The following is a 23819-nucleotide window of genomic DNA, read 5'->3' as shown; positions in this document are numbered from 1 at the left end:
AAATGATGAAAAAAAAAATATTTTTTTTACATTTTTTTTATTGAGAATGTTTTATAGCAGAACGTAAAAAAAAAATATATATATATATATATATTTTTTTTTTTTTTTCAAAATTGTCTGTCTTTTTTTTGTTTATAGCGCAAAAAACAAAAATTGCACAGGTGATCAAATTCCACCAAAAGAAATCTCTATTTGTGGGAAAAAAAGGACGTCAATTTTATTTGGGTACAGCGTCGCACAATCGCCCAATTGTCAGATAAAGTAAAGCAGTGCCGAATTGCAAAAAATAGCCTGGTCATTAAGGGGGTAAAACCTTCTGCAGCTGAAGTGGTTAAAGTGCACGGCAAAGCGTGCGTTTTCTGTGCGGGTTGCGTGAATTCAGAAATGCACAGGTGCGTGCAATGCCTAAATGGCACCAAGAGCGGGACGCCCAGTTGGTGGGCATTGCTGCACATTTTCATAACACATGACAAAGGGTGCACGGGAAAGATTTATGTCATTTTTATTGTTTTTTTTTTTTACTAGTAATGGCGGGACTGCAACATTGCGGTGGACAGATCGGACCCCTAACTGACATTTTTTACACTTTTGGGGGTACCAGCGACATTACTAAAGTAACCAGTGCTATAAATATGCACTGTTACTGTAAAAATGACACTGGCAGGGAAGGGGTTAACAGTACTGGTGACTGGCCTATATAGCAGGATCACATGACTAGAGATAGCCTTGCGGTTCGCCCGGTGGTCGGTTCGCGGCTAATTTTGCTTGTTCGCTACCCGCCAATTTTGCGAACACATGGCGTTGTTCGCGGCGACCATATTAGTTTACATTGGGGAGAACTTTGACCCGTGACACAGCCGCCAGGTGGAACGGGACAGCCAATCGAAACATTTCAGCACATGGACATACCCCCTACCCTATAAATAGACCTGAGCTGTCGGCCATTTCACATTCTGCTTTTTGCCAGCATAGGGAGAGGTCTCATCAGGGAGAGATTGCCAGACACAAATAGCGCTGTGAAGATCCACAAAAGTCCTTTTCAGGGCTGGTATTTCAGTATAGGTCTACTACAGTCTCTTTTGAGTTTAGGGACAGGTATCCAGTCTGTGCTGTAGGGGCAGTTAGAGATCGGCAGCAGTGACACAAATCGCTCTGTTAATGTCCACAGAAGTCATTTAAAGGGCTGCAATTTTTTTGGTATTGGTGTGCAGTGCACTATATAGGGGGGGGGGGGGGGTAATCCACGGTATAATATACTTTGTAGAAAGCATATTATAGTGGATCAGTATTGTGCACTGTGCAGCATTGTGACAGGTGTGGTGACTGAGCGTTGCTGCAGCAATACTACAAACAGTGACAAAAGCACTTATAATGTATTATAACTGGTGTGATAGACCAATGCCCCCCCCCCCCCCCCCAATACCACATATTGAAGTATCTGAGTATACTTTTACAAGTGTATTTGTGTCCTGCAACAATATTGCCTCTTTTGCTGGGTTAAATCTGATACACACAGTGCCAAACTCCCTGGCCAATTTTTTGAACAACTGGTGTGATAGACCAGTGGTCCCCCAATACCACATATTGAAGTGGGGTGTTATTTAACAGTATACTTTTCTAAGAGTGTATTTTAGTCCTGCAAAAATTTGGCCTCTCTTGCTGTGTTAACTGTGCTACACACAGAGACAACAGTTACTGGCCAATTATTTGTAGAACTGTTGTAAAAAAAAAATCTGTGCCCCCCCCCCCCAATACCACAGATTGAAGTGGGGTGTTATCTGAGTATACTTTCATAAGTGTATTTGTGTCCTGCAACAATATTGCCTCTTTTGCTGGGTTAACTCTGATACACACAGTGCCAAACTCCCTGGCCAATTTTTGGAAACAACTGGTGTGATAAACCTGTGCCCCCCCCCCCCCCCCCAATACCACAGATTGAAGCAGGGTCTTATCTGAGTATACTTTCATAAGTGTATTTGTTTCCTGGAACAATATTACCTCTTTTGCTGGGTTAAATCTGATACACACAGTGCCAAACTCACTGGCCAATTTTTTGAACAACTGGTGTGATAGACCAGTGGCCCCCCAATACCACATATTGAAGTGGGGTGTTATTTAACAGTATACTTTTCTAAGAGTGTATTTTAGTCCTGCAAAAATTTGGCCTCACTTGCTGTGTTAACTGTGCTACACACAGTGACAACAGTTACTGGCCAATTATTTGTAGAACTGGTGTGATAAACCTGTGCCCCCCCCCCCCCAATACCACAGACTGAAGTGAGGTGTTATTTAACAGTATACTTTTCTAAGATTGTATTTTATTCCTGTAAAAATTTGGCCTCCTTTGCTGTGTTAACTGTGCTATACACAGTGACAACAGTTACTGGCCAATTATTTGTAGAACTGGTGTGATAAGCCTGTGGCCCCCCAATACCACAGATTGAAGCAGGGTGTTATATACCTTTTTCCAGATATACTGCGATTCTCTAGAGACTTTTGTCACAGGGTAATTAAAAAACATGACAGTCAGAGGAAGAGGCAGACACTTACGCAGGGGTGGTAGGGGTAGGGCAGGAGCAGTAGGCCGGAGCCAAAGTGTGAAGTTTCAAAAGCCGCATGCAATTACGTCAAAGGACCCACCAGACTTGGTTGAGTGGCTCACTCAGCCTTCCTCTTCTGCACCCTCCTCACCCTCTCTATCTGCACCCTCTTCACTCTCTGCTGTGTGCACCCCCAAATACACCACTGCCAACACCACCACCACCATATACCCTCTGCTTGAGTCCACTGAAATTATTTTCCGCAAAAGTGTAAAAAATGTCAGTTAGGAATCCAATCTCTCTGCCGCAATGTCGCAGATCGCCGCCATTACTAGTAAAAAAAAAAAATAAAAAAAATAAAAATGACAAATCTTTCCCCAAGTTTGTAGACGAGACAACTTTTGCACAAACCAATTAAAATATGCTTATTTTTTTTAACCAAAAATATGCAGCAGAATACAAATTGGCCTAAAAGGATGAAAAAATTAGATTTTTTAAAAAAATTTTTGGGAATGCTATATATCAGAAAGTGAACAATATTTTTTTTTTTTCAGAATTGTCGCTCTTTTTTTGTCTATAGCACAAAAAATAAAAAATCAGACAGGTGATCAAATACCACCAAAAGAAAGCTCTATTTGTGGTAAAAAAAGGACATCAATTTTATTTGGGTACATTGTCACATGACCGCACAATTTTCCCTTAAAGTAACGCAGTGCACAATCGCAAAAAATGGCCTGGTTATTAACTACTTGCCGACTGCCTAATGACGATTTACGTTGGCAGTCAGCCCCTCACAGGCAAAGCGACGTAGGTGTACGTCGCTAGCCTGTGAGGGTATAGGGAGCGAGCGCGCACCGCCAGAGGCGCGCTCCCGCTCGGTCACAGACCCCCCCCCGCGCGAGTGACTGGCGGACCTGATGAATTGTTGACATTGTTGCAGATTTATTGCTGTGTTGCAGATTTATTGCTGTGACACTCATATATTTAACTCAGGTGCTTTCCATTTCTTCTGATCATCCTTGAGATGGTTCTACACCTTCATTTGAGTCCAGCTGTGTTTGATTATACTGATTGGACTTGATTAGGAAAGCCACACACCTGTCTATATAAGACCTTCCAGATCACAATGCATGTCAGAGCAAATGAGAATCATGAGGTCAAAGGAACTGCCTGAAGAGCTCAGAGACAGAATTGTGGCAAGGCACAGATCTGGCCAAGATTACAAAAAGATTTCTGCTGCACTTAAGGTTCCTAAGAGCACAGTGGCCTCCATAATCCTCAAATGGAAGACGTTTGGGACGACCAGAACCCTTCCTAGAGCTGGCCGTCCGGCCAAACTGAGCTATCGGGGGAGAAGAGCCTTGGTGAGAGGGTAAAGAAGAACCCAAAGATCACTGTGGCTGAGCTCCAGAGATGCAGTCAGGAGATGGGAGAAAGTTGTAGAAAGTCAACCATCACTGCAGCCCTCCACCAGTCGGGGCTTTATGGCAGAGTGGCCCGACGGAAGCCTCTCCTCAGTGTAAGACACATGAAAGCCTGCATGGAGTTTGCTAAAAACACCTGAAGGACTCCAAGATTGTGAGAAATAAGATTCTCTGGTCTGATGAGACCAAAATAGAACTTTTTGGCCTTAATTCTAAGCGGTATGTGTGGAGAAAACCAGGCACTGCTCATCACCTGTCCAATACAGTCCCAACAGTGAAGCGTGGTGGTGGCAGCATCATGCTGTGGGGGTGTTTTTCAGCTGCAGGGACAGGACGACTGGTTGCAATCGAGGGAAAGATGAAAGCGGCCAAGTACAGGGATATCCTGGACAAAAACCTTCTCCAGAGTGCTCTGGACCTCAGACTGGGCCGAAGGTTTACCTTCCAACAAGACAATGACCCTAAGCACACAGCTAAAATAACGAAGGAGTGGCTTCACAACAACTCCGTGACTGTTCTTGAATGGCCCAGGCAGAGCCCTGACTTAAACCCAATTGAGCATCTCTGGAGAGACCTAAAAATGGCTGTCCACCAACGTTTACCATCCAACCTGACAGAACTGGAGAGGATCTGCAAGGAGGAATGGCAGAGGATCCCCAAATCCAGGTGTGAAAGACTTGTTGCATCTTTCCCGAAAAGAATCCTGGCTGTATTAGATCAAAAGGGGGCTTCTACTAAATACTGAGCAAAGGGTCTGAATACTTAGGACCATGTGATATTTCAGTTTTTCTTTTTTAATAAATCTGCAACAATGTCAACAATTCTGTGTTTTTCTGTCAGTATGGGATGCTATGTATACATTCATGAGGAAGAAGAATGAACTTAAATGATTTTAGCAAATGGCTGCAATGTAACAAAGAGTGAAAAATTTAAGGGGGTCTGAATACTTTCCGTACCCACTGTATGTAGCAGAAAACAAATTGGCCTAAAATGTTAAAAAATTTAGATTTTTACATTTTTTTTAGGGGGGGGGGGGGGGTTTCATATAAAAAAATGTGAAAAATATTGTTATTTTTGCAAAATTGTCGCTCTTTTTTTGTTTATAGCGCATGATCAAAAAATCGCACAGGTGATCAAATACCACCAAAAGAAAGCTCTGTTTGTGGGAAAAAAAGGACATCAAATTTGTTCGGGTACAGCATCGCACGACCGTGCAATTGTCTGTTAAAATCACGCAGTGCCGAATCGCAAAATAGGCCCTGGTCAGGAAAGGGGGAAAAATCTTCCGGGGCTTAAGTGGTTAAGGGTGCAAATCCTTCCGGTCCACGACTGGTTAAAGGAACAAGATTGATTTTTTTTTTTAGGGTTACAACTATTTTAAGTTATGATCATCAACAGGAAGGTCCCTCCCCTGAGAAGTGGTTTCTTCTGTACAGAAGGTCCCTCCCCTGAGAAGTGGTTTCTTCTGTACAGAAGGTCCCTCCCCTGAGAAGTGGTTTCTTCTGTACAGAAGGTCCCATCCCATGAGAAGTGGTTTCTTCTGTACAGTAGGTCCCACCCCTGAGATGTGGTTTCTTCTGTAAAGTAGGTCCCACCCCTGAGATGTGGTTTCTTCTGTAAAGTAGGTCCCACCCCTGAGATGTGGTTTCTTCTGTAAAGTAGGTCCCACCCCTGAGAAGTGGTTTCTTCTGTACAGAAGTTCCCTCCCCTGAGAAGTGGTTTCTTCTGTACAGAAGGTCCCTCCCCTGAGAAGTGGTTTCTTCTGTACAGAAGGTCCCTCCCCTGAGAAGTGGTTTCTTCTGTACAGAAGGTCCCTCCCCTGAGAAGTGGCTTCTTCTGTACAGAAGGTCCCTCCCCTGAGAAGTTGTTTCTTTTGTACAGAAGGTCCCACCCCTGAGATGTGGTTTCTTCTGTACAGTCCCCTCCCATGAGCTTTAAAAAAAATGTTTCCTTGCAAATACACACGTCTGATCTGACTCTCCTCTTCTCTCTTTTACAGAAAAGAAAATTTGACACATCTCAGGACCATCGATGACAGACCAACACTATCATCCCGAGCTCTTGGTGTCCAGGTGGAATTCACACTGCAGATGACTACATATCTAATAAGAATAATAAAGTGTCATCCAGTGTCTTACAATGATAGATTTGTGTTTTTGTCTTTATTATCATCTCACTGAAAGGGTAAAATTTCTGAACTACTAAAGCACCATAAGCAGCTATTCAGAATCCGAGGGTTTTGAAATGTTTAAGGCAAAGGTATAAATAATTGTCCTGGTTGGCCTAATTGATGCTGGCTTCATATTTGCTGGGGAGTTCACTGGTGAGATATGCAGTTCTTTACTCGAACCAACCTTCGGGTAGAGCCAGGAACACCTCACATGGATGGTGGGAACCCCCTAGAATGGACACAGAAATTGTGCAGGCCTCGGACACAGTGCATGGATGTTAGAACACATCATAATGGCCATAGCAGGTGTACAGACTCAACAGCTCAATGCAGATGTACTGGGAGCCCCTCATATTGGGCAAAGTTGGGGTACAGACATCGTAGGAACCATTCATAATTGGCAAAAGGTATGTAGACCCCAGAACTCAGTGTGGGGTGAAAGGAACCCCTCCTAATGTGCACAGCATACATACTTACCTAGTACCTCAGCACAGGGCTGGTGGGAACCCCTCAAAATAGGCATAGCAGATATACAGACCCATGAACTCAGCACAGGGATGGTGAGAACCTCGCATTATGGGCACACCTGCAGACTTGAAGAACTCAGTACAATGATGGTGGGGGGAGTTTACCTGCATCAGAAGAAGTCGATTTCTCCGGGCCTAACCCAAATTATTGGAATTCGCTGCAACAGTTATAGGTGCCAATAACAATGTGCTGATTTAAAACTGAGCCTTCATTGGCAGTGGTGTTAAAAAATAAGTAAAAGCCCCCTACATGGTGGAAAAGGATAAACTTTACATCAGAGGTATAACTAGAACCTTTAGGGCCCTGGTGCAAGAAACCATGAAGGGTCCCCCCGACCTCCGGCCTCGGTCCATCCCTTCAAGACCAGAGCCCTTCCAACTGGTCCCAGGACCCTGGACATGGTCAGTATGGCAGTGGAAAGGTCAGTACCGCAGTAGACATGGTCACTATGGCAGTGGAAAGGTCAGTATGGCAGTAGAAATGGTCGCTAGGGCAGTAGACATGGTCATTAGAGCTGTGGAGGTGGTCAGTAGGGCAGTGAACATGGTCAATATTGCAGTGATCGGGGCCAGAAGTTTTTAATTTTTGTTATTTTGTTTTTTTATTATTTTTTACCATTTTATTTTATTTTATTTAAGTGCCCATTCACACTACCGCGACTTGTCAGGTGACTGGTCAGCCTGACAAGTCGCGGTCCATGCAGTGGTACGGGAACCATTTTAATAGGAGCGACTCAAGTCGATCTGACTTAGAAAAAGGTTCCTGTACTACTTCGGGGCAACATCGGATCGACTTGCATTGACATTCATTATATGAAGTCCGTGCAAGTCGCGCTGAAGTCGCGGTGAAGTCGTGCCGCGGTAGTGTGAACCGGCACTTACATTTTTATTTTACTTTTTTATTTTTTTGTTTTTACAATTTTATTTATTGTTTTTACAATTTTTTAGGAGCTCCATTTTTGGGGCTTTGCTGAGATATCAGGGGGAGAGGGGATGCCGGTAGCGCTGCAGGGGAGCGGGCGGACCAGGGAACACACAGGAAACAAGTAACCTGAATACAAGGCCAATGAAAGGATTTTTGTCTACAAAGGCAAACATGCATTTTGCAGCTCCCTGTTCACCACCATCCTCCCACTAAACTTGCCACACACAGTTACACCTTCTGTATTAGAGTGCCTCAATCTGAATGAGGGAGCACAGGGGGCACCTTCAGAAGGGGGGGGCAGTGTTACAGGAGGGGGGCAGTGGAGGACAGTATGAGGGGGCAGTGTGACAGGAAGAGGCAGTATGGGGGACAGCATGAAGGAGGGGGGCAGTGGAGGGCAGTATGGGGGGACAGAATGATGGGAGGGGGGCAGTCAAGGGCAGTATAGGGGACAGTGTGCCAGGAGAGGGCAGTATGGGGGGCAGCATGATGGGAGGGGGACAGCATGATGGGAGGGGGCAGTGGAGGGAGGTATAGGGGGACAGTGTGCCAGGAGGGGGACAGTATGGGGTGGCAGCAGAGGGCAGTATAGGGGGACAGTGTGCCAGGTGGGGACAATATGGCGGGGAACAGCATGATGTGAGGGGGAAGTGGAGGCAGTATGGGGGACAGTATGATGGGAGGGGGGCAGAATGGGGCTGGGGAGGGGGGGAGTGATAGTAGGACACCTGGAACTCACTGGGCAGTGTATTTCCTTACACTGTGCTGTGGCAGAGATTGTGCTTGTATCTACCTAGGCGAGAGCAGCCTTGGGCAGGGAACATTTCTCTTACATCATTATAAAGTACAAGTTTTTCATAGGGCAACGCCTGATTTACCAATTGCAACCACATACGCACCGAGGGAGGATTAGGTTGAATCCACTTGAGCGCCAAAGCCTTACGGGCCAAGAATAGTGTCTCCATCAACATAATTCTAGTATGCCTCGGCCATTGCTCCTCACCCAAAACCCCAACAAACAAATCAATGGGGTGCATGGGACTGGGACAGACCAGACCGCAGACAATACACCGGTCACACATTTCCAGTACGACCGGACAAAGCCACATGACATGGACAAACTCCACACACGGACAAGTACATCTAGTACATGTAGGGTGCATCACGTGCACCCTAACCGGGTTCAAATAGGATTGATGCAATATATATAGTTGAATCAATTTATTGTTGACTGCCGGAGATACTGAAAGATGTGAGGAGCAAGCTTCCTCCCAGTCCTCATAAGACAAATTGGGGATAAGTTGCTGCCATTTAGTGTGGATTATAAAAGAAGAAAATTTCCGCGCTAAATATGACAAAGAATATGAACAATTACAAGCAGCTGGCACAAAATCAACTAACAGTGATTCAAAAATGCAATATATCCAAAAAGTGCAGCGCTAAAACCAGTGAAAAATTATAAATGCTAAAAAGCTCCAAAAATTATATAGAGAAAAGGATGGTGTCCAAATAAATGAGTACAGTCCCAACAGCAGGTGCAGAAATATGAGTCCACGTGCAAAGTATTCAGATTCCTTCCAGTGACACCAAGGGTTAGTGTAAGAAAGGGACACCTCTGTGCTCAGGTATAGCAAGCAGCTTACCGGAATTCCGTGGCTGCTCAATTGAATGAGACAGCCTCTCCCAGCTAGTAATTAAACCAGTAAATCGGCGGATGTCAAAATCAAGTGCTTCAAAACTCCTCAGAAAGACAGCCTTTCCCGGTGGGTTGTTATACCAATAACATTAATATATGTCAGGCTTGGAACTCCTCATTTACTCCATCGAGCATAGATGCATGTGTAGAAAGAAATAGAAGCCCATAGTGTAATCCCGTAAACAATAGGCAATATTTATTAAAAAACTACTTACAATATGAAAAGACAAAACAGGCATGTAGTTAAGCTGGTCATGGATCTAACCGCGGCGTCCCGCAGGTCTCCAAATCAGCATATGAAAGATTGAAAACAGCCGGCTCCGTTGGGGGGCGTGTGGACGTTGCGTCTGGAGTCGCCAACGTTTCGTCATCAAAAGACGTCGTCTGTGAGACGCCCAGACGACGTCTTTTTTTTCAAGTTTGGTCGAACCCGCCGAACCCGAACATCCAGGTGTTCGCTCAACTCTAGGAATAATCACTTTGTCATGTATCCTAAGTCCAGTTTGGGACCAATGACATTCGTTTTTCTGACTATCTGTGTTCTGCAGTCTCAGGGGCCCAGGGGGCTTATCTCCACTATATACCTACATAAATTATCCATTACAATTAACAGAACCCCACTGGCAATCCACACTAAATACAATATATCCAAAAAGTTCAGCGCTAAAACCAGTGAAAAATTAGAAATGCTAAAAAGCTCCAAAAATTATATATTTTATACTGTGGAGGGTCCGGACACTTCCTACGAAACTGCCCTGTGAGACCCCGTAAGTTCCTCCCACAAAGTTCTTCTTACTTCCAAGTTTCAGGATCTTCTCCGTCTCATCTGGTTCTTCCTGTGTCACTACAGGTGGCGGAAGAGGAGGTCCAGCTCCTAGCCATAGTTGATCGGGGGCTTGCAGCTGTTTTATGGACTTGACTTTGGCAAGAAGACTCCGTGTACCCCTCTGCAATAAACGACAGCGACTTGATCTGTGCATCTGGCCGATGGTTCCCTACCCAGCTCGGGACTTGTCACCCAGGAAACTAAGCCCATCCTTACGATAACAGACTCTGGCCACCAGGAATTCATTTGTTTTGATATCCTTTGCTCTCCCATGTTCCCCGTCATCCTGGGAATTCCCTGGTTGCAGGCCCATAATCCACGGATCAACTGGGCCAAGAAGGAGATTTCCTTTCCCTCTTCCTACTGCCTGCAACACTGCTTCATTCCCGGGGTTAGCAGTCCCGCTGGTTGTTCAACCATCCAATCAATTTCAGATGTTGGTCAGACTATACCTACAGTCTATCATGAGTTTTTGGATGTTTTTGATTAGAAGAAGGCTAATGTTCTCCCACCTCATAGGCCTTACGACTGCCCCATTGAACTGCTTCCCGGTGCCGAGATACCCTTGGGCGTATATTTCCATTATCAGAGGTTGAACTAGAGACTTTACGGCTGTATATTAATGAGAACCTTGAAAAGGGATTCATCTGCCCTTCTTCCTCCCCCGCTGGAGCTGGAATTTTTTTTGTCTGGAAGAAGGATGGTTCACTAAGGCCGTGTGTGGGTTACAGGCAACTTAACAAAATCACTATTAAAAACCGATACCCACTTCCCCTCATCCCTGAACTTTTCCAAAGGTTCTGAACTGCCCAACTCTTTACTAAACTTGACCTTGATCTTGTTCGTATCCGGGAGGGGGACGAATGGAAAACAGCTTTCAGGACCCGGTTCGGACATTTTGAATATTTAGTTATGCCATTCGGATTATGTAACGCCCCAGCCACATTCCAGCACTTCATAAACGGTATTTTTCAGGAATTTCTGGACTATTTCGTAATCGTTTACCTGGATGACATCCTCATCTTCTCTGCTACCCTGGATCTCCACAGAGCCCACGTGAAAAAAGTCCTTGAGACTCTAAGGAAGCACGGTATATACATAAAAGCAGAAAAGTGCGAATTCGAAAAGACTTCCATCCAATTCCTGGGTCTTATCATCTCTACCGAAGGAATCGAAAGGGATCCACAAAAGGTGAAAGCTATCCTTGAATGGCCAGCCCCTTCAGACAAGAAGGTCGTTCAACGATTCATAGGATTTGCTAATTTTTACCGAAGATTTGTAAAAGACTTTTCAGCTATCATTTCACCGATTACTCAGCTGACTCGTCAGCTGACCAGATTCATATGGTCCCCGGAAGCTCAGGCAGCATTTGACAAGCTCAAAGGACTGTTCACCTCTGCAACAATCTTACAGCACCCAGATCCGGCTTTACCCTTCGTATTAGAGGTAGACGCCTCAGAAATAGCCACAGGAGCCATCTTGTCTCAGCGCCAAGGACCTAAGGCCCTACTCCACCCTATTGCCTTTTTCTCTCAAAAGATGAGCCCATCAGAGAGAAATTACGACGTGGGTGACCGAGAACTGTTGGCCATTAAAACCGCCTTGGAGGAATCGAGATATTTATTGGAAGGTGCTGCCCACCCAATTATGATCTTCACGGATCATAAAAATTTAGAATACCTGAGGGCCGCTAAACGTCTAAGACCACGACAGGCCCGGTGGGCTTTATTTTTCTCCAGATTTAATTTCCACATAACTTACTGACCAGGCTCCAAAAACGGGAAAGCAGACGCCCTCTCCCAAATGTTCCCTGATACCCCCGAGTCTGTGGAACCAAGTACCATTCTGTCAGCACAAAATTTTTTCCTGATTCAGCCAGAATTAAAATCTTCAATTCAACAGGCATCCACCCAGTATTCGGACACAGGAATACCCCCCTTGGAGAGTCAAGACGGGTTTCTTTGGCACCAGGACAAAGTCTTCGTTCCCCAACCAATCAGACTCCAAGTTCTAAAGACTTTCCATGACCATCAGCTGGCCGGACATTTTGGTGTGCGAAAGACCCTTGAGCTTATCCAGCGCTCTTTCTGGTGGCCCAGTTTAAGGAAGGATTGCCAGTCTTATGTTAGCTCCTGCATTGTCTGTCAGCGCAACAAGGGGTCCAACACCAAGTCCTGGGGTCTGTTAAGGCCTCTACCCATCCCTGAGCAACCCTGGAAGATGATCTCATTGGACTTTATTGTTGACTTACCTTCCTCTGGGGGTTTTACTACCATCTTGGTGGTAGTGGATCGTCTGACCAAAATGGCCCACTTCCTGCCCATGACTGGCACCCCATCAGCCCCAGAAACAGCAATAATTTTCATCAAGGAAGTAATCAGACTACATGGGCTTCCAGATAATATTATTTCCGATAGAGGAGTACAGTTCACCTCCAGATTCTGGAAGGATCTTTGTAAGACTTTGTCGATTAAAATATGTCTTTCTTCTGCTTACCATCCCCAAAGCAATGGCCAGACAGAAAGAACAAACCAGACTCTAGAACAGTATCTTCGTTGTTTCTGTACTTTTGCCCAAAACGACTGGATATCCCTTCTCCCATGTGTGGAGTTTGCATACAATAATTCAGTACATGCCGCCACTAACCAGTCCCCATTTTGGGCGAATTATGGGTTCCATCCCTCTCTTTTGCCCAATACCCTTCCTGAAGCATCTGTCCCTGCAGTCCAAGACCGGACTGATTCTATCCAGACGAACTACGTATTCCTTCAGGAGGCCATCCAGAAAGCACAAACGGATTACAAAAGGTTCTATGATAAAAAGAAAAGAAACAAACCTACCTTTAAAAAAGGGGACAAAGTGTGGCTCTCCTCAGCCAATCTTAAACTTTCCTGCCCATCCCGGAAACTGGGTCCAAGATTCGTTGGACAATTTGAGATCAAAAGGGAGGTCAATCCTGCGGCTTTTGAACTGGTTTTACCCAACTCCTATATAATTCACCCAGTATTTCACGTATCTCTGCTAAAACCAGTTGTACCCAACCCTTTTTCTGGTAGGGATGAATTGCCTCCTCCTCCAGTTCTGGTGGAAGACGAAGTGGAGTACGAAGTGGAGGCCATAATGGACTGCAGAAAAGGGGTAGACAAACCCAGTACCTCATCAAGTGGAAGGGGTATTCTGCAGACAAAAAATTCCTGGGAGCCTGCAGATAACGTACACGCTCCTAAACTGATCCGGGAGTTCCATAACAGACACTCAGAGAGACTGACCCGTCTGGGCATCCGGAGGCTGCCCCTTGGGGGGGGGCACTGTCAATGGCCGTAGGAGAACTGGCAACATTTCCAGTAATAGCAATGGACGCTCCTGGCTCAATCGACACAGCCCTCTGCTGGCCCGTCAGGGAAATGGCCGTAGGAGAAATGGCAACATTGCCAGTAATAGCAATGGTCGTTCCTGCCTCAATTGACACTGCCCTCTGCTGGCCTATAAAAGGTGGCCATAGAATCAGACTCATTGCTGGATTATCTCTCAGCTTCCTGTGTTCCTGTGCTTCCTGTTTCCTGTTTGGACTTCCTGTTGTGACCTCGGCTTATTCCTGATTCCATTTGATCTCCTGCTCCTGGTTTGACCCTTCATCCACTGACCTTGCTTCTGTTACCTACCGCGTATGACCCCGGCTTGCTTCAAGACCTCGGCTATTCTGGTTGTCTCCTGTGCATGACCTCGGCTTGTACCACGGTTCCCGCTACCAGAGACTATTCCTTGGCACAAGGTAGCCCGTCTGCTCCAGAGCCCTTGAAGACTCCTACCCTGCTGTGGTTCCACCCTGTTCCAGTTCACCCTCGGATTGCTTCTGGTTCTACCTACCTGCCTGCAGCTGGTAACCCGTGCCACTTGGGGCGCTACACCTTCTGTACCATCTCCAGGGGTGTGCCGCACTGAGCCGCAAGGGGAGCCCTCTCAGCACCTTGGCCTCGGATCAGGTAACCCTGACAGAGCCACTTGTGAATGACTGCCCTGAAAGCCTTGGAAATGTTACCTCTTCATCCTCCTCCTCATCCTGTGCCACATCCTCTTCCATCATAGCCCAAATTGTTTTTTCAAGAAGGCATAGAAGTTGGATAGTTAAGCTGAGAACGGCGTCATCGGCACTGGCCATGTTGGTGGAGTACTCGAAACAGTGCAACAAGGCACACAGGTCTCGCATGGTGGCCCAGTTATTGGTGGTGAAGTGGTGCTGTTCCGCAGAGCGACTCACGCATGCGTGCTGCAGCTGAAACTCCACTATGGCCTGCTGCTGCTCGCACAGTCTGGCCAGCATGTGCAAGGTGGAGTTCCACCTTGTGGGCACGTCACATATGAGGCGGTGTGCGAGAAGGTCGAAGTTACGCTGCAGCGCTGACAGGCGAGCAGTGCAGGGTGAGAACGCCGAAAGTGCGCACAGACGGCCCGCACTTTGTGCAGCAGCTCTGACATATCAGGGTAATTTCTAAAGAACCTCTGCACCACCAAATTCAGCACATGCGCCAAGCAAGGGATGTGTTTCAAACCGGCTAGGCCCAGAGCTGCTAGGAGATTTCGCCCGTTATCGCACACCACCAGGCCGGGCTTGAGGCTCACTGGCAGTAACCACTCATCGGTCTGCAGTTCAATGCCCCTCCACAACTCCTGCGCGGTGTGTGGTTTTTCACCCAAACAGGCACGTTTTAAAACTGCCTGCTGTCGTTTACCCCTGGCTGTGCTGAAGTTGGTGGTGAAGGTGTTACGCTGACCGGAAGAGGAGGCGGTAGAGGATGAGGAAGCGGAGTAGGAGGAGTTAGGAACAGCAGGCAAACTGAAGCGCCCTGCAATCCTCGGTGGTGGAAGGACATGCGCCAAACTGCTATCCGCCTCAGGCCCAGCCGCCACTGCATTTACCCAGTGTGCTGTTAGGGAGATATAACGTCCCTGACCGTGCTTACTGGTCCACGTATCCGTAGTTAGGTGGACCTTGCCACAGATGGCGTTGCGCAGTGCACACCTGATTTTGTCACCCACTTGGTTGTGCAGGGAAGGGATGGCTTGCCTGGAAAAGTAGTGGCGGCTGGGCACGACGTACTGTGGGACAGCCACCGCCATAAGGCTCATAAAACTCTGCGTCTCCACCAGCCAAAATGACAGCATTTCAAAGGCCAGGAATTTTGAAATGCCTACGTTCAGGGTCAGGGATCGCGGGTGGGTAGGAGGGTACTTCCTCTTCCGCTCCAGTGTTTGGGAGATAGAAAGCTGAACGCTTCCACAGGACATTTTGGAGATGGTTGTTGGTGACCCAGGTTGTGGTGTTGCTGGTGGATCCTCTGTTTGTGGGGTGGCAGGTGCCACTGTCACTACAGAGGTGGATGAAGAGGCCGAGACTGCAGCAGCAGAAGAAGAAGCAGGAGGAGCCAGAGACCTTTCTTGGTTTTTGAGGTGTGCACTCCACTGCAGCTCGTGCTTTGCACTTAGATGCCTGGTCATGCAGGTTGAGCTCAGGTTGAGAAGGTTTATGCCTCGCTTCAGGCTCTGATTGCACAGCGTGCAAACCACTCGTGTCCTGTCATCATCACATTGTCTGAAGAACTGCCACGCTAGGGAACTCCTGTGAGCTGGCATTGGTGTGCTCGGTTCCTTGCTGTGTTGGGCAGTAGCTGGCGTAGTGTCTAGGGCACGGCTGCTCCACTTTTGCACCCTGCTCCCTCTTCTGCTGTGCTGGTGGCTCTGTGCGACCACCGTCTCTTCCTCCAAACTACTCAGGTCACCTGCATGGCGTTCATTCCATGTGGGGTCGCATCTTCCTCCACATTGTCTTCCACCCAGTCTTCAACCCTGCAACCCTTGTCAGTCTCCACAATTCGGAATTCCGCAGCAGTTGGCACCTGTGTTTCGGCATTATCCGAGACGTGCTGCGATGGTCCTCCCATGTACTCAGCTGGAGACATAAGTGGTTGGGCATCGCTGCACTCAATCTCTTCCACTTCTGGGGCAGGGCTAGGTGGATGGCCCTGGGAAACCATGCTAACAGAGTCATCAAAAAGTAGAGATTGCTGCATGAATTGGGGCTCAGACTGCTTGGCTGATTTGCAAAGGTGACAGATTGATGGACATTGTCTGCAGGTGCCAACTCTGACCTTTCAGCAGAAGACTGGGTGGGAGACAATGTGAAGGAACTGGAGGCACCGTCAGCAACCCAATCTACTATCGCCTGTACTTGTTCTGGCCTCAACATTTGTAGAGGCCCATTAGGCCCTGCCAAATACTGCTGCAGGTTCTGTCGCCTACTTGCAGCTGAGAAAGGTGTTTCACCTGTGCGTGTAGCTGGCACAGATCGACCACGTCCTCTCCTTGCAACAGGAGCTCCATCAGCAACACCACGACCCAGGCCACGTCCCTTATTTGACCTTCTCCTCATATTTATCAAATTTTGGATCTTCCCCGAAATGGGTTTTTATTGCAAGGTGCAATACAACAGTATGCAATGGGTGTATCTCACTGTAACATATGCGGACAGGGCCGCAACCAACTTTTTTTGTCCCCTAAATAGTTTTTTTATTGCAAATATGCAATGGGTGTATCTCACTGTAACATATGCAGACAGGGCCGCAATAAACTCTTTTGTCCCCTAAATAGTTTTTTTTATTGCAAGGCGCAATACAACAGTATGCAAATAGTGAATTTAAGGGCCCCCCTTAGGTAGGCCTTCAAAGTATCCCAGAACAATAAGCCCTACTCAGCACCGTGTCCTCTAAAAATACATACAATTGGTCTGGGATCTGGTCATTAGAACCAATTTGGGAAAGCCGGAAAGGCTAAACCCCCCATGGTCTGCGTATTCCCCTAGCACTGATATCAATCGATAGTGACAAGGGAGAATGATCTGATACCCCCCTAGTGAGATCCGATATGGAGGACAATATGGTCAGTAGTTTCATCATTATCATTACCCAATGCCAAGTCAATCCGCGAGAGGTACCCCCTACTGGGAATTGACCAGGAGTATGCCCTAGTGTGAGGATTAAGAACACGCCACAGGTCATTCCAACCAAACTCAGCAATCAAACATCCAAAAGCAGTCAGGGACTGGAGGTGTGGGGCCAGGAAGTCACCATGTCTATCCATACCCGTGTAGCACCCTTGTCATAAGCAGGTTTGCTGGTAAATTTAGTTTGCTGGGGGATAGCTATCCTGGTTGATTATAGTACTGTGGTAAATTGGATTTCCTCCTAATCCAGGTTTGGCTGTAGTTCTCTCTTCTGTCAGTAGGGGGCACTGTCGTGATAAATACAGTCAAATAGGTTATGAATGTGTATGTGTCTCCTAGCCAATTACATTGCAGCTGGAGCATGTTGGGAGAGGCTATTTATCTAGGGGAAGTCCAATGATCCTTCTCTTGCCATCCAGACCCCCGTCTGGGGTGGGTGTGTGCCACTGTGTCTGCTGCTGGGTAGGCCTGAAGCCTTGGGCCTAGCCACATGCCTGAGACTCTGCTGAGGAGAGCCTGGGCACTGCCTGGAAGTGAGTATTCACAGAGCTCCAACATCCTTTTGTGAGTTACCTTCCTTTTGATATATAAGACAGATTGCTGTAAGAGATTGGATACAGGGGAGAGGAGTTGCCTCCCAGATCAATCTGAGCTTCACAGATTACTGAAAGGGACTGGACCCAGTGGAGATGAGTTGCCTCCCAGGTCAGTCTGAGCCTCAAGATCTGTTTTCTGTACCGCTGTCTGATTGCATGTCATTTTTGTATACGGAGTCTGCCGATTTGATTGTCCACTAAGGGTGTCCTGTGCCCTACCCCTCTCTCCCATATTTTTGTTGCTACTGAGAAAAAATAAAGCCCTTCTTCTTTAAACATAAAAGTGACTGGCGCCCATTGTTTTACTTGTTTTATCACTCACCATGCCTAGCAATCTACACCCTGAGGAGGGATGTCAGCCCTCCCCGGTCTCTGGGGGGTCACAATTAGGCCCTAGGAGGTTGGGGGGTGCGCTACACCCAGGTCAGAAAGAAGATTGAAATCCCCCAAACACAGAACATAGGCTTTGGGGTGCATAGCAGCATAGCTCATTTCCTCCTTAACCACATGTAAATTAGCAGGTAGGGGATTTTTAAATACCCAGAATAACAAATGGAAGTGCATGCAGCTGGGCACGTATAAAGACAAACCTTCCGTAGGGATCTGTTTTCAGCCGCACACACTCCAAGGGGGTTTGAACGATGCACTAAAACAGACACCCCCCCTAGAGTAGGAGGAATGGCATGAGTGACCTGACCACTGCACCCAAGGTTTCCTGAGGTATTCTACATGATCACAAACGAGATGCGTTTCCTGCAGGCACGCCAAGTGTGGTAAATACCTGGGAGCGTTTATGTGGTGAACCCACCCCCCTCACATTCCAAGACAAAAAATTACTAGTGTTAGCCATCATAGCCATCATACATCTGAGAAAACGCTATCAAAAACTCAGGGGTAAAGCAGACTTGGATTTCAATGTGAAATGTCAATTTCAATTAAATCACGTATGTCCCGATAAACAATTAGGAAGGCGACCCGAATTACCAAGCCAGTCGCCAAACTATGTACAACTGAAATATTAGACATGAGATGGTTTAACATATAATTACATATTTTCAACGGGGCATTGCCCACACAATGCATCAGCATATGTGAGTGCAATACGTGGGGTCAGCCGCCTCAAGGCTCTCATATTAAAACATATGCAACATTGCTAGTAGAAAATTAAGAAATAGTTCCAGACTTTCGTGTAGAAGGAAGAGACAGTACCACTATCGACATGAATCTCTACCAGAAATCTCAAATAGTACCCTCATGAGATGGATCAGGAGATGTGATTCCGAAAAGGAGAGTTCCAGGTTTGGTCAACAGAAGGCAGTAACTCACAAGTTTGGAGTTGAAAAGTGTGTAACTCAAAAAGACATGTAGGTAAAGAAAGCAATGTAGAAACAGGGACAAAGTTTTCCTGTTTTCATGCTGTATAATAGGTTGATGCTCCAAACTGTGGGGACAACAAAAGAAAAAAAAATTGAAGAAAAAAACAAAAGTATATCCCCCTACTTTTGCAGTTAATACAGCAAAGGCACACACTTGTATGAGGTAATAAAAAAACAACTGTGAAACAAAAGGCACCCCTCCAGGCACATATGGGGAACCAAAGTGAGGACACCAAAGGTAAGTGAGGTTCCAGGAGAAATCTCTTTTCCTCAGGCCTATGGCGGATGGCCCTTCATATTGAACCACTCTTGGGCAGCATCTGGGGTGTTGAAAAAGAGGGAGGACACGACTTCCACCAATCACTCTGAGCCGAGCCGGGAAGGACATAGAGTAAATGATCCTATTCTCTCTCAGCTTCCTCTTAATTTCTGAAAATGTGGCTCTCTGCTTCTGCAGCTCGATTGAAAATTCCAGAAAGATTGAGATCTGGGCATTTTCAAATTGTATCTTGCCCTTTTAGCAGGCCTTGCATAGTATCAGGTCATGTTCCTTACAGTTTAGCATTCTGGCAAGCAAAGGTCTAGGGGCTGATCCAGGTATAGGAGGTTTTGCAGGGACCTTGTGTGCCCGTTCAACCACAAAGGCAGCAGAAAACAAAGCATCAGGAAAAGCATTTTTAATCCAGGTTTTAATAAAGTCCCCAGGGTTTTGTCCCTCTGCTTTTTCAGGGAGTCCCACTATTTTGATATGATTATGCCTAAGGCGATTTTCAAGGTCATCCATTTTTTGTAACCAGAAATATATCTGCTTCTCTACAGCAGACACCCAAGCAGGGAAGGGGGAGAAATCATCTTCTATGGAGGATATTCTCCACTAAGTCTCTGTCACCCTCTCCCTGATCTTCTGCATATCATGCCACATGAGGCCTTTGTCGACCTTAATTTCCTCCATTTTACCTGTTAGGGATGTGTTGCAGGCTGTGATTGCCTCCAAGTGCTGGGCATTTACATGTTCTAGGTTACTTTGACGCAGTGGTGGGCTTGAGCACGATATGGCCATATGGTGGGACTAAATCCCCATTTTTATTTATGGATTGTCTCCATATTTGATAGTCATTTCTTTTGCATGTGTGCGCTATTCTTTTTTAATATACATGTTGCTTGGTCCATAGCTGCACCGGCTTTAGATATACATGTTCAGGGTTTGCTCCCCCAATTTTTTGCTTGTTTATTATGTTCTAGGGTAAGCTTACCCGATTTCGCAAACCACAGATGTGCCAAGTTGCAGATGATCCCCCACAGCCGCACCTCTGCACCATGTCAGAGGAGCGCCATCTTGCTTCTCCATGCGGCCAAATTCCTTCAGACGATCCGCCAGGGTAGAGGAGGGATCTTTGCTCATTGTGCCTGCGGGGTGAATTTGCACCACAGGGGGTCACTTCTGGAAGCGAGAGCAGCTAGTTGGATGCAGGATTAGAGCGGATTCTGTGAGAGCTGACAGAGCTCCTCTCAGACACATCCGGCCATGACGACGGTAACCACGCCCCCCAGTTATCATTCTTAGTTCAAAATTTTTGCTTCCCTAAGAAGTTTGAATTCCCTTTAAGAACAAAAACAGAAGAAAGTGAATGCTAATACTTGGTTAGAATCATTTTAACCTGTTTATGTTGCATTGAGTATGTGGTAATGATCCTGGTTGTATCACCACTTTTAGGTTTTCTTTAAGAAAAGAGTAGGTCCTGATGTGGTTGATTATATGTTCGTTTATACACCTTTTTGACAGAGGCCTTGAAATAGCCCCGTTCAAGGAGTCTAATTCTGAAAATGTTTACCTCTTTCTGAAAACGCGCACCATTAGAGCAGGAGGCTCTCAGGTACTGGCCATATGGAATGGACGCCAGTAGGGGATTAGGGTGAAAGCTAGAAGCATGCTATAGTGAATTTCCCGCTGTCGGTTTTCGGAAAAGTTCACTAGAGAGATGTTCATCAGATTGTTCTTGGATGAGAACGTCTAGAAAAGTAATTTCCGTTTTGCTATATGAAATTGCAACATTCAAATTGAATCCATTTTCTGGTAATCCGCGTGAGGAACTAATTGAGGAAAAGGAAAAACTGAGTTAAAAGACCTGATTTAAACTCAACCACCAAAGAATTACATATAATATATATATAACAATACTCACTGGACTGTAATGAATTAATATTTTACTTTAATGAATCAAACATGTATCACAAAAAGTGGATATGTGCAAATTGTGTAATGCATTAAAATGATACCAAGACTCATCATACATCCACCTCTCACTAAATATACCTGTTTAAGTAAGCCCCCGTATACATCAAATACAGTATATGTAATGAGTCAAAAGATCGAACAATCAAAACAATTAAAAATAATGATGGTAATGGCGATCCCATGTATGGTGGATAGGTGGATGGATGGAGCTATAGGAAGAAATAGTTCAATGTTTGGTGAAACAAAAAAGGAGGGAAGACAAGCTGATAGCCATTCAATGGTGGTATCCTTATGAAAAATGATGGTGAGACTCATAAATGCCAGTACTCAAGTTCCAAATGAATGGACAAACAAAAAAGCAAAGATCTCTGGTTGACTCATATTGTAAAATCTCCCACAGTAATATATATATATACCAAATGCTTTACTTAGCCATTGACTTTGTTTTGGTGAATGCTTGTCCTCCTCTGGACCACACAAGTTTATTTCTCCCTAATTACTGTGGGAGATTTTAAAATATGAAGTTGACATGAGAGGAGGATCTGCAAAGTGATAGCACCAGGCTGAGAGGCACGGAGTTGGACCACAAGAGTCCTTCAACTATACCAGTAGTCGTCCAGACAAGGCTCTGAAGAAGAGGGTAACGTCGAAACGCTTTAGCCGATGTGTCTACAAGCATTGTAAATTACGTATATGGACTTAAGCTGATGATGTTATGTCTAAGCTATGATGCAAGTATTGGTTTGTGTTCACCTCCGTTTTATACCATTCAATAAAACATATTTTGAGGATAATGCGCTAGGCCTACGAGCCTTCTTTGTTTTCTATACTTCCAGCCAGTGAGTTATTTGAGCATCAAGCTTACATTAAGACATAATACACTTCCCATTCATTTCAATGGAGAGGGGCGTTTTTTTTTTAGCCCTCCAAACATGCTCTAAAGATGCTGCTTGCAGGATTTTTTGTACAGCCCTGCCGGCGCACCGCCCCAGTGTGAAAGCATTCATTGATTTCAATGGGAATAGATTTTCGTGAGCTTTTCAGGGCTAAACAAGGACCCTCTCCAATATACAGCATTTTAATTAAATTTTTTTTTTGCTAAATTTCCCCCATGGCAGTACCCAGCTGCCAAAAAAATTGTATGTGCCAGTAAGATTTTAAATAATCTTCGGAGCTCTGACAATAAACTCTTCTAAACTCTTATCTTAGCTTCAGAGCCATTTTTCAGAAATGCATAAAGCCTGATGAAGGGATTTGAGTGTATCCAGAAAGCTTGCATCTTTATTAAAGAGGAAGTAAACCCTCCTCTGCAACTTTTACCTATAGGTAAGCCTATGATAAGGCTTACCTATAGGTACTGTAAATATCTCCTAAACATGTACCGTTTAGGAGATATTTACCTTACATGCAGCCAGTGACGTCACTGGCACATGCGCTCTGAAGGAACGGCCGCTGGTGCCGTTTCTTCAGAGCCTCGTGCCATGACCGTCAGCTCCCGCGCACGTGCGCGGGAGTGACGTCACCGCTGCTCTGGCCAATCAAATGGCCGGATGCCGCGATCCCGGAAGACGGGTGACTGGACATGTCGCCCGTCATACAGGTAAGCGGGCAGCACGGCGGGGGCTCGTTCTAAGGTAAGTATTTCATAATGAGCTAGTATGCGATGCATACTAGCTCATTATGTGTTTCTCCTTCAGGTTGCAAAAAAAAAAATTTATAAATTTTTATTTATATGTAAAATGGGTTTACAACTTCTTTAAGTCAAATAATTGAATAAAGGTATCACTTAAACTCCAAACTTTCTGCAGTCTTCAGATTACAACCCCGGACTTCCAAACATCTTTCCAGACCAATTTGTGGGTCAGACCTCTAAATGACTAGCAAACTTTTGTGAGACGGCGCAACTCCTGGGTCACACATCTCTAAATCTTCTCTACTGAACACACTCTCCACTATCCTACCCTTCCACACCCCTCTCCTGTACATACTGCCCATGTCATACCCTCCGCACCCCTCTCCTGTACATACTGCCCACTGTCATACACTCCACACTCCTTTCCTGTACATACTGCCCACTGTCATACCCTCCACACTCCTTTCCTGTACATACTGCCCACTGTAATACCCTACACATTCCTCTCCTGTACATACTGCCCATGTCATACCCTCCACACTCCTCTCCTGTACATGCTGCCCACTTTCATATCCTCCACACTCCTTTCCCTTACATACTGCCCACTGTTATGCCCTCCACACTCCTCTACTGTACATACTGCCCACTGTCATACCCTCCACATTCCTCTCCTGTACATACTGCCCACTGTCATACCCTCCACATTCCTCTCCTGTACATACTGCCCACTGTCATACCCTCCACACACCTCTCCTGTACATACTGCCCACTGTCATACCCAACACACTACTCTTCTGTACACACTGATCACTGTCATACCCCCCACACCCCTCTCCTGCACATACTGCCCACTGTCATACCCTCCACACTCCT

The sequence above is a fragment of the Pelophylax lessonae genome, assembly GCF_965119305.1.
Source record: "Pelophylax lessonae genome assembly, chromosome: 3".
NCBI lineage: Eukaryota > Metazoa > Chordata > Amphibia > Anura > Ranidae > Pelophylax > Pelophylax lessonae.
This window is presented reverse-complemented; position numbering follows the sequence as displayed.